The sequence below is a fragment of the Narcine bancroftii genome, chromosome 12, assembly GCF_036971445.1.
Source record: "Narcine bancroftii isolate sNarBan1 chromosome 12, sNarBan1.hap1, whole genome shotgun sequence".
Classification (NCBI taxonomy): domain Eukaryota; kingdom Metazoa; phylum Chordata; class Chondrichthyes; order Torpediniformes; family Narcinidae; genus Narcine; species Narcine bancroftii.
Window position 1 is genome coordinate 5367664 of NC_091480.1, and position 10392 is coordinate 5378055.

At 47.2% G+C, this 10392-nt stretch overlaps 1 protein-coding gene across 5 annotated transcripts in view; it reads left to right on the plus strand.

Annotated features, from left to right (window-relative positions):
* LOC138746838 (zinc finger protein GLIS2-like) overlaps nt 1-10392 on the plus strand; it is a 274859-nt gene that overhangs the window by 172462 nt on the left and 92005 nt on the right. For 2 of the 5 annotated variants that reach the window (XM_069905372.1, XM_069905371.1), the window contains exon 1: nt 1782-2102. The exons of the other annotated variants lie outside the window; for them this stretch is intronic. The gene's annotated coding sequence lies outside the window, so the exon portion shown is untranslated. Of the gene's footprint in view, nt 1-1781; nt 2103-10392 lie in introns of those variants that run through there. 5 annotated transcript variants of the gene reach the window in all.

The following is a 10392-nucleotide window of genomic DNA, read 5'->3' on the forward strand; positions in this document are numbered from 1 at the left end:
TGTCTTCCAGTCTGCCGGGACCTGCCCAGAATCCAAGGAATTTTGGTATATGACCACCAATACATCAACTATAACCTCTGCCATTTCCTTCAGAACCCTTGAATGCATATCATCAGGACCAGGTGATTTGTCTGGCTTTAGTCCCATTAGTTTCTCCATTACTCCTTCCTTTGTAACAACTATTTTATCAAGGCCTTCCCCAACATTCACATCCTTAACTCCGCACTTGGACATGCTGGACGTGTCTTCCACCGTGAAGACTGACACAAAATATTCCTCATTTTTTGCTACCAGTTTTCCTTTCTCATCCTCCAAGGGTCCTATGTTAACTCTGGCCATCCTCTTCCGTTTTATATATTTATAAAATTTTTTGCTTTCCGTTTTTATATTTTGTGCCAATTTACTTTCATAATCCTTTTTCCCATTTCTTATTATCCGCTTTGTAACCCCTTGTTGTCTCTTAGTTATCCCAATCTTCCAGTTTCCCACTGCTCTTTGCAGCTTTGTACACTTGTGCCTTCAATTTTATACTCTCAACCACGGTTGATTTTTCCCTCTCTTGCTGCCCTTTTTCCTGACCGGAATACATTTTTGTTGAGCATTACAAAATATTTCTTTGAAAATCTTCCACTGTTCCTTAACTGTTTCATCAATTAGCCTGTCCTCCCAGTCCACTCTGCCCAATTCCTCCCTCATCCTATGGTAGTCACCCCTGTTTAAGCATAATATATTAGTTTTAGATCAAACTACTTCCCCTTCCATCTGAATGAGAAATTCAATCCTACTATAATCTCTATTTCCCAGATGGTCTCTGACTATTACATCATTTACTCTACCTATCTCATTGCACAACACTAGATCCAGGAGAGCATTTTCTCTTGTGGGTTCCTTAACATGGTGCTCAAGAAAGCTATCGCGGATGCATTCTATGAAGTCCTCTTCCAGACTCCCACGACCAACTTGTAAAGAGAGCTTTTGGCATCTTGAGTACAGGAGTTGGGATGTTATGACAAAGTTGTATAAGACAGTGGTGAAGCCAAATTTGGAGTATTAACCATATAATTACAAAATGGGAACAGGCCAACTTGGCCCTTCTAGTCCACGCCGAACAATTTCTCCCACTTAACCTCACTGACCTAAACTCAACCCATAACCCTCCATTTTTTTGGTCACCTAACTACAGGAAAGAGTGCAGAGATGATTTACTAGGATGGTGCCCGGACTTCAGGAACTGAGTTGCAGGGAATGGTTAGGACTTTATTCCTGGAGTGTAGAAGAATGAGGGGAGATTTGATGGAGTATTTAAAATTATGAGGGGAAGACAGAGATGTATTGTAAGGTTTTATGGTTCTAAGAAACCACACCTTCCTTCAACGAGTAACCGGGATGAAACGGGCTGCCGGAGGTGGTGATTAAGGGAGGGACTGTTACAAACGTTTAAGAACAAACTGGATGGATCCATGAATTTAGGATGGGTTCAGAGAGACTTGGGTCAAAGGCAAGCAGGTGGGACAGTTTGGTTGGCGAGGGCCGAAGGGTCCCTTTATGAATCCAGAAGATGTTACTATGTCATTAGATCATTTTACTGAAATATAAATTTGCAGTTTTTTTTAAGCAAGTACGTTGTCCAACTTATTGAAGGATATTTCGGAATATTCACTGCGATGTGAAATGGGATGAGCTCATTTCTCCTTGGATGCAGAGTTGAAATGCGTGAGAAACAAAAGGCGCAGCGTTGCGGGCTGCGGGGCTGCCCGTCTGCGGGGAGGCGTGGATGGCTCCGGCTCCGGGCATGCGCTCAGCGGCTGCCGGGGAGCTCAGGGGCACGGCGGCCACCGATCCGTGCGGCTGCAGCTGGTGAGGCTGACATCGATGTAGCGGCGCTGCGGCAGGAGCGGGGGATCGCGGCGTTCCCTCCCTCTGTCCCTTCCTTCCTTCCTTCCTCCGTTCCTCCCCTCCATACCTCCCCTCCCTCCCTCCCTCCCTCCCTCCCTCCGCTGCCGAGCTGTCAGCCGAGCGCCTGAGCTCCACACTCACAACCATTGGAGACGGCAGGAAACCCCGCTGAGTGACCGAGGCAGAGGCAGAAGCAGCCGGCGCAGGTAGGGCTGCACGCCGCCCCGACACCGAAATGATCCGAGGCCCACCCGAGCGAGAGCCCGTGCGAAATACTGTTCGCGTGTCCCCCCCTTTCCCTTCGTCCCGGCGCGTCCTTCCCCCCCCCCCCCCTCCTCCGTGCCTCCCCCACTCCTCCGTGCCTCCCCCCCTTCCTCCGTGCCTCCCCCCTTCCTCCGTGCCTCCCCCCCTCCTCCGTGCCTCCCCCCCTCCTCCGTGCCTCCCCCCTTCCTCCGTGCCTCCCCCCCCTTCCTCCGTGCCTCCCCCCCCCTTCCTCCGTGCCTCCCCCCCCCTTCCTCCGTGCCTCCCCCCCCCTTCCTCCGTGCCTCCCCCCCCTTCCTCCGTGCCTCCCCCCCCTTCCTCCGTGCCTCCCCCCCCTTCCTCCGTGCCTCCCCCCCCTTCCTCCGTGCCTCCCCCCCCCTTCCTCCGTGCCTCCACCCCGCCGCGTCCCCCTCCCCCTCCTCCGTCTGCCGCGTCCTCCCCGTCCCGGCGCGCCCCCGTCCCCGCCCCCTCCCCCTCCCCGTGTCTCCTGGTGTATTCCCACTGATTTCCTTCATGGTAAATCAATGCTAGTGTTAAGTTTGATAGCCCATTCCCAGTATTAGAATGTAACTCATTCCAAATATTATCGTCTACATTTGTGTTTTACTGTAATCCATTCTAAAAGTTATAATGAGGTGAGGCCCACTACCAGAGAGAGTTCTCCCCCGCCCCCCAGTAGTTGTACTGTAATCCGCTCTGCATGGTAGTCCATATCTTTGTTAAACCATTAACCACCAATCAACCTGTAGTTTACTCCCAGTGTTCTACTGCAGTCCACTCCATGTCATTCTGTCTGTCGAATTGAGGGCTATTACTAGTGTATATTATACAACTCTTCGTTCTGTCTTGTTCAGTTATTCTGAAACCAACTAGGCCGTTTTTAGTTTTGCATTGTACTGAAACCCATTCTCCATGTGGCACCATAACACAAGAACAATATTGTAAGTGGGTTATATGTTAGCCCACAGTCTGTTCCAGATTTAAACCAGACTGATACTGCCTTCCACTCCAATATTGTACTGTAGCCCACTTCATTAAACTGTAACCCATTCTTATTGTTGGACAGTAACCCACTCCTGGTAATCTATCTTTATCTCTGAGTTGTAATGTAGGTTACTCTCGGTGTTTGATGCAGCACAGTTTTAAAATCCATTTGCACTGTATGCTATTACTGTTGTTGGACTGAATTCTACTGTAGTTCACTCATAGAGTTGTAATGTAAACTATCCTGGTGCTAGAGTAACAGTCCAGTTCCAGTGCAGTTGTACACTCCATTCTGAGCATTGTTGGTGTTTGGTTGATTGAGGAAAAAGTGTTTTTAAGTTCATTTATTTGTCATTTGATTGTACCAGTATAACCTGATGAAACAGCGTTCTCTGGTCTACGGTGAAGAACAGTGCAAAATGCGCATAGGGACTTCACGTACATGCACACAATAAATATTATTAATAAAAATAATAGAGTCATACAGAGTTCTTTAGCAGTCATTCAGCAGTCTTGCTGCCCGTGGGAAGAAGGTGTTTCTCAGCCTGGTGGTACTGGCTCTGATACTCCGGTATCTCTTCCCTGACGGGAGCAGCTGAAAGATGCTGTGTGGGTTGGTAGGGATTCTCCCTGATTTTGCGCGTCATTTTAACTCCAGGTAAATCTCATCGATCAATTGATCCGGGGGGAGGGTGGTGTGGAGGGAGGGAGAGAGATCCCAGTGATCCTCCTCTGCCACAACTCCGATCTGATGCTGTATTGCAGTGGTTTTCAAGCATTTTCTTAAGTATTCCCTATGCCATTGGTGCTCTGTGATTAGTAAGGGATTATTTAAGTGGGATTAAGGGGGGGGGGAGGGAAGGGAAGGTTGAGAATCACTGAACTAGATCTAATTGTTACTGAAATATTTGGCTTGAGAAAAATTGTCATTGGCTCATTTCCTTTGGAATTATGAAACCGAGCACATAACGAGTCAATTAGGGACAATTAAAACAGTGGTTTTCAACCTTTTTCTTTACATCCGCATACCACCTTAACCAATCCCTTACTAATCATAGAGCACCTATGGCATAGGGATTACTTAAGGTGGTCTGTGAGTGGAAAGAAAAAGGTTGAAAACTACTGCTCTACAGCAACCGTAGCACACTGTAATGCAGCCGGTCAGGGCGTTCTTGATAGACCCTCTGTAGAAAGTTAACAGAATGGAGGTCGGTAGCTTTGCCCGCCTCAGCCTTCTCAGGAAGTGCAGTCACTATTGCACCTTCCTGACAAGTGAGGAAATCTTGTGTGTCCACGATAGGTCACTTCTTAAGTGGGCTCTGAGGAACTTGATTTTCTCCACTCTCTCCACTGCTTAGTGGTGTGTAGTCATTCCTGGTCCTCCTGAAGTCCACAATCATCTCCTTTGTCTTGTCCACATTGAGACTCAGGTTATTCTCACACCATTTTACAAGATCTGTTCTGGCGCAGAGCTCTGCCCTTCTATATGTTTCTGAGACCTGGACTAACTGCAACAGACACATTGGGTAATGGAGACAGTATTACTAATACTGTTTCCACTAAATATTGTGAATTGATTGAATGAATAAACAAACTAATGCACACTTCCTGGCCAAGACCCCCAGGATCATGGCCTGTTACTCTCAGTCAATTACATTGGAGACACGATGTTAATCTCGTGCCTGATGCCAGACTCCTGAAAAAGTCACTTTATTTGAGCTCTATCATGGGAGGAGAATGCGAGAGGGAAAGATTCAAAGGAGTGCATTATCCCATTGATTCATGGGGACCTCTGGCCCATGAGAACTCAAAGTAGATGCGGAGTATATGCATGGTATTGAAATCTCAAACCATGCATCGGGAGCACATACAAGCTCTGGGTAAGCAGTGGGAGTTGCACACAGGACCCATCCCTTAGCCACATCCACACAGGACCCATCCATTAGCCACCTCCATACAGGACCCATCCATTAGCCACCTCCACACAGGACCCATCCGTTAGCCACCTCCACACAGGACCCATCCGTTAGCCACCTCCACACAGGACCCATCCGTTAGCCACCTCCACACAGGACCCATCCGTTAGCCACCTCCGCACAGGACCCATCCGTTAGCCACCTCCGCACAGGACCCATCCGTTAGCCACCTCCGCACAGGACCCATCCCTTAGCCACCTCCTCACAGGACCCATCCGTTAGCCACCTCCACTCAGGACCCATCCGTTAGCCACCTCCACTCAGGACCCATCCCTTAGCCACCTCCACTCAGGACCCATCCCTTAGCCACCTCCACTCAGGACCCATCCCTTAGCCACCTCCACTCAGGACCCATCCCTTAGCCACCTCCACTCAGGACCCATCCCTTAGCCACCTCCGCAAAGGACCCATCCCTTAGCCACCTCCGCAAAGGACCCATCCCTTAGCCACCTCCACACAGGACCCATCCCTTAAGCACCTCCACACAGGACCCATCCCTTAAGCACCTCCACACAGGACCCATCCCTTAAGCACCTCCACACAGGACCCATCCCTTAAGCACCTCCACACAGGACCCATCCCTTAAGCACCTCCACACAGGACCCATCCCTTAAGCACCTCCACACAGGACCCATCCCTTAAGCACCTCCACACAGGACCCATCCCTTAAGCACCTCCACACAGGACCCATCCCTTAAGCACCTCCACACAGGACCCATCCCTTAAGCACCTCCACACAGGACCCATCCCTTAAGCACCTCCACACAGGACCCATCCCTTAAGCACCTCCACACAGGACCCATCCCTTAAGCACCTCCACACAGGACCCATCCCTTAAGCACCTCCACACAGGACCCATCCCTTAAGCACCTCCACACAGGACCCATCCCTTAAGCACCTCCACACAGGACCCATCCCTTAAGCACCTCCACACAGGACCCATCCCTTAAGCACCTCCACACAGGACCCATCCCTTAGCCATCTCCAACTATAGAAGAGGTTCTTGTTCCCTGATTAGTTATCTCAGAGCCCAGAAAACAGGAGTGAAAGCAAGCCCACATCAATCCTGAGGGGGTGAATCATAAAGCCACTTCATTAATCACTCCATATAATCCTCCACTTTGAGCACCATGGCAGTGCTGTACACCAGTGCATTCCTATTACAGGCTGGCCACCCCGCGTTACGTGTGGGCTGTGTTACGATAAAACTTGTATCACAATTTTCCATAAACATCAAAGCACATCAGTGTGTGCATCAAGAAACAGGAGTTGAAAAAAAGTTTTTGCATTGTAACTGATTTCCTGTGTTTTACTGCAAGTATTATAATTTCCAGTACAATGCAGTACTGTAATTTGCTCCCAGTACTACATTGTAATGGACTCCCAACATGTGGCTATATCTCATTTCTTCTAGAATACTGATGCTGTCAACTACCACAATACATTCTCAATTACAAGTGTCCCACTCCTAATGTTGTAACATAGAAAATTACCAGTGTTATTCCAGAGTATTAGACACTAATCCATTCCAAAAAATATTACTAGATGTGAATTAATAACCATCTACCCTAAGTCTAACACTGCAGCCTGAGGCCAGCAATATACTGTGTACAATACCAGATAGTTTTGTGGTCCATTCCTAATGTTACACTGGAGTCCATTGCCAGTGTAATTTAGTATTCACCAAGCAGTTATCCTGTGGTTGACCATCATTGCTATACTGTAGTCACACCGTGACCTACTTTTATGTTACACTTTAACACTCCCAGTGCTTTACTGTAGCAAAAACACAAAAATACTGGAGGAACTCAGCAGATCTTGCACTGTTCATAGGAGAGAGAAAGACATTTTACTGATGTATCAGGGCTGAGCCTTTCCTTGGGGTTTGTGTATTTGCCTGTGTTCCTTGAAGAAGGGCTCGGGCCTGAAATGTCGGTAATGTATCTTTACCTCCTTTGGGCGCCACGAGACCGGCTAAGTTCATCCAGCATTTCTGTGGTTTAACACATCACAGCATCACAGACATTTGTTTCACTCCTTCAGTGCTGTAATTTAGCCCACTTTCAATGCTGTACTGTAACCCACTGCAATTGTTACAATACAATGCACTCCCAGTCCAGACATGCTAGTACAGGGATTAAAAAAGAGGCCCATAACTTGCATTTACATAGCATCTTTCACAATCCCAGAACATTTGAGTGAAATTTTAAGCGAATGTTCCACCTGTGATCTTGGGTAGTTGTGAAAAAGGAGAATGTTTATTTGCAAAAAACGTCTCCTGTGTGTCCTGAGTAAACATTTATCCCACAAGCTGCATTGTTACACCAGACAATCTTGCAGAAAATAAGTGGGTAAAGAATACGGAAGTTTTTAAAAATAGCGCACCTACTGTTCGTTCTCCTTTCATGCAACACGTAGTCTCAAGTAACCAGACAACTCACTTATCTGGCATCTACCAATCCCTATAGGTGCTGGATACAAGGGATTTTACTGTAATTATTTGTGGATTGTGAGAGTTTGCCTGATTCCCTCCAGTGCCATGGTGATGATGGTTTATTTTACTGAAGAGGTGTGGAAGATCCCATGTAAATCATGTTCGAGACCTTGAAGTCTACTTCTCATATTTTCATTGTTATTATGAAGGAGGCATCATGAACAGTTTGAAGATGGGAAAAGCCCGCACTGACCAGTATGATGATAACCAGTTCTGCTATTTTAATAACACTTTGAAGATTACATGTTGCCCAGAACACTAGGGAAAATGCCCCTGCTTCCCTTTAACAGTTTCTTGTTCTCGGACAGTGCCAACTCAGTTAAGGTCATGTGTTTTCTTGGAAGCAGGGTCCTTCATGCACAGTTGTCTGCACAATGACACACACGTTCACTGATGCCTCAACAGTAGCTCCGCAACGTTGCCCAATGCAGAGTTTGAATCACACCTTTATAACGAGGGATGCTGGCAAATGCACAAACCCATTCTACGCAAGCTCCTACACTCTGGTGCATTCCTGGGTGGGTGCCAGCCGGCATGCCTGTCTCTGACAAGGTTCGAGGCATGATTAGATGTGCACAGACTGGAGCAAGTAAAAACACACAGAAATGCTGGAGGAACTAAGCCGGTCTTCCAGCGTCCATGGGAGGGAAAGATGTATTGCCTTACACTTTCTTCAAGGTGCAAGCAAAAAGCAGGCAGATGTCTGATTGGAGCAAATATGTTGCAGAGGATCGAGAGAAGAAGAGATTTCTTGGTAAAAACAAGACCTGCCTCAGTTAACTTGTATTGGAATGCAGACATGTGTGGATGTTGGAGAGCAGAGGATGAGGTTTGTCTGTGATAACTTCCTCCACCCCCCCCCCCCCCACCTCCACCCCCAGACTATTTTAGTTTGGCATGGACTAGATGGGCTGAAAGGCCTGTTTCTGTGCTATAGTGACCTATGTTCTAAGAACTGTCTGGACATGCTCCCATGGTGAAATGTTGCCTCTCAGTCTGTGAAACCCTGGTATAAAGTGCTTCTGCCAAAATGAGTGCAGAGTGATAATTACTTGCCTAATATTTGAAAATATCTAAGAAAAATAAGAGTGAATGAGTCAGCAAAGGGCAAGGGCACATCTAGATTGACTGGGTTGGGGTGGGGTGCTTGGCACAGGCCAGGATTACTCCCTCTATGAAAGAAAATTAGGAACATATGAACCAGGAAGGGAGGATAGAATACCTGGCCCTTCAAACATGTTCTGTTCTTTGTCAAGATTGTGGCTAATCCTACCTCAGCACTATTTTCATTTACATATCCCTTGATTCTCATAATGTAAATAAATCTTATCCTTCTCTGTTTTGAATGAACTCAATGACCTAAATCTCCACAAACCTCTGGGGTAAACAATGACAGAGATTCATCGGTCTCTGAATAAGGAAGTTTCCTCCCATTCCAGTCCTATACACCTGACCTCTCATTCTCAGATTGTGTCCTTTGGTTGTAGAATTCCCAGCCAGAGAAACCCTCTCCCCTTTATTCATTCTATTGAGCTCAGTAAATCACTCTAACATTTGATGATGTTCTTCTCATCTCAAAGGAATACAGAACTACTCAATCTTTCCCCATATAGAAAATGCAGCATCCACGAAACCAATGCAGTTTTCAAGTGCTCCTTCTAGACAGAGCAAGTGTATCCTTTTCGAAGTAAAAACACACAAAACTGTGCACAGTAACAATACTCTGGATGCATCACAATGTCCCTTTATAGTTGCCATAACCCACCTTTCCTATTACACTCAAATCCTCTCTCTCATTCCACACTTTAAAGCAGATTTGACTCTTTGTGTACAGCTCTGTTGGGAAGAATCAAATATTCCCGCTCAGAACTTCTAAAAATCAAACACTAAACCAGAAACACAAAAGCAAACTTGCCCGTTAATATGGATGTCCGAAGATTGCTGGCAGTCCTTGGAATCAGCAGTCTCCATCAGGCTGTGGGACCTTTAAACAATTGGTGCCCAGGCAAGTACAACAACAACACAGTGGTAGTTTTAAACAGCCAGCAATGGGGCCATTTAAACTTTTTGGGAATTGAAAACAGACGCTCAGCACATTTATTCATCGTGGGTGATTTAAAGGGACAGTGCACGGACCATTTAAATACCATGGGAACTACCAGCAGCAGACCCACAGGCCAGGTAAAGAAGACCAACCACGTGGACGCAAAGGGAGGGGAGCTACAGGTCAAGCTGAGATGCAGGGTTCAGTATACTTCAGGCCAGACTTCAACATCAGAGAGACATCAGGGAGTGTTGCGTGATGTGCTTTCAGAAACTTGGCTAAACCCGGACATTCCAGACATGGCTACACCCTCCATCGCGCTGACCAAACTCTGGCGTCTGGAAAAACCAAGGGTGGCAGCGTTTATGTCATCATCAATTCATCATGGTGCACAGACATGGTGGTCATGTCCCAGTCCTGTTCCCCTGATCTGGAACATATGGTGATCAAGTGTTGCCCATTCTACCTGCCAAGGGAGTTCACCACCCTCATCCTGGTCACAGTGTACATTCCGCCCCAGGCTAACGTCAGGCTGGCACTGGAGGGACTGAGACTGTGGTTAACAACCATGAGACAGTGCATCCTGATGCCTGCAATCAGGCCAAACACCAGCACATCACATGTGAAACCATGGGAACTAACGCACTTGACCACTGCTAATCCACCACGAAGAACACCTACGAGCCAGACCATGAACACACTTCATCAAGTCTGATCACCTTGCTGTGTTTCTGCTC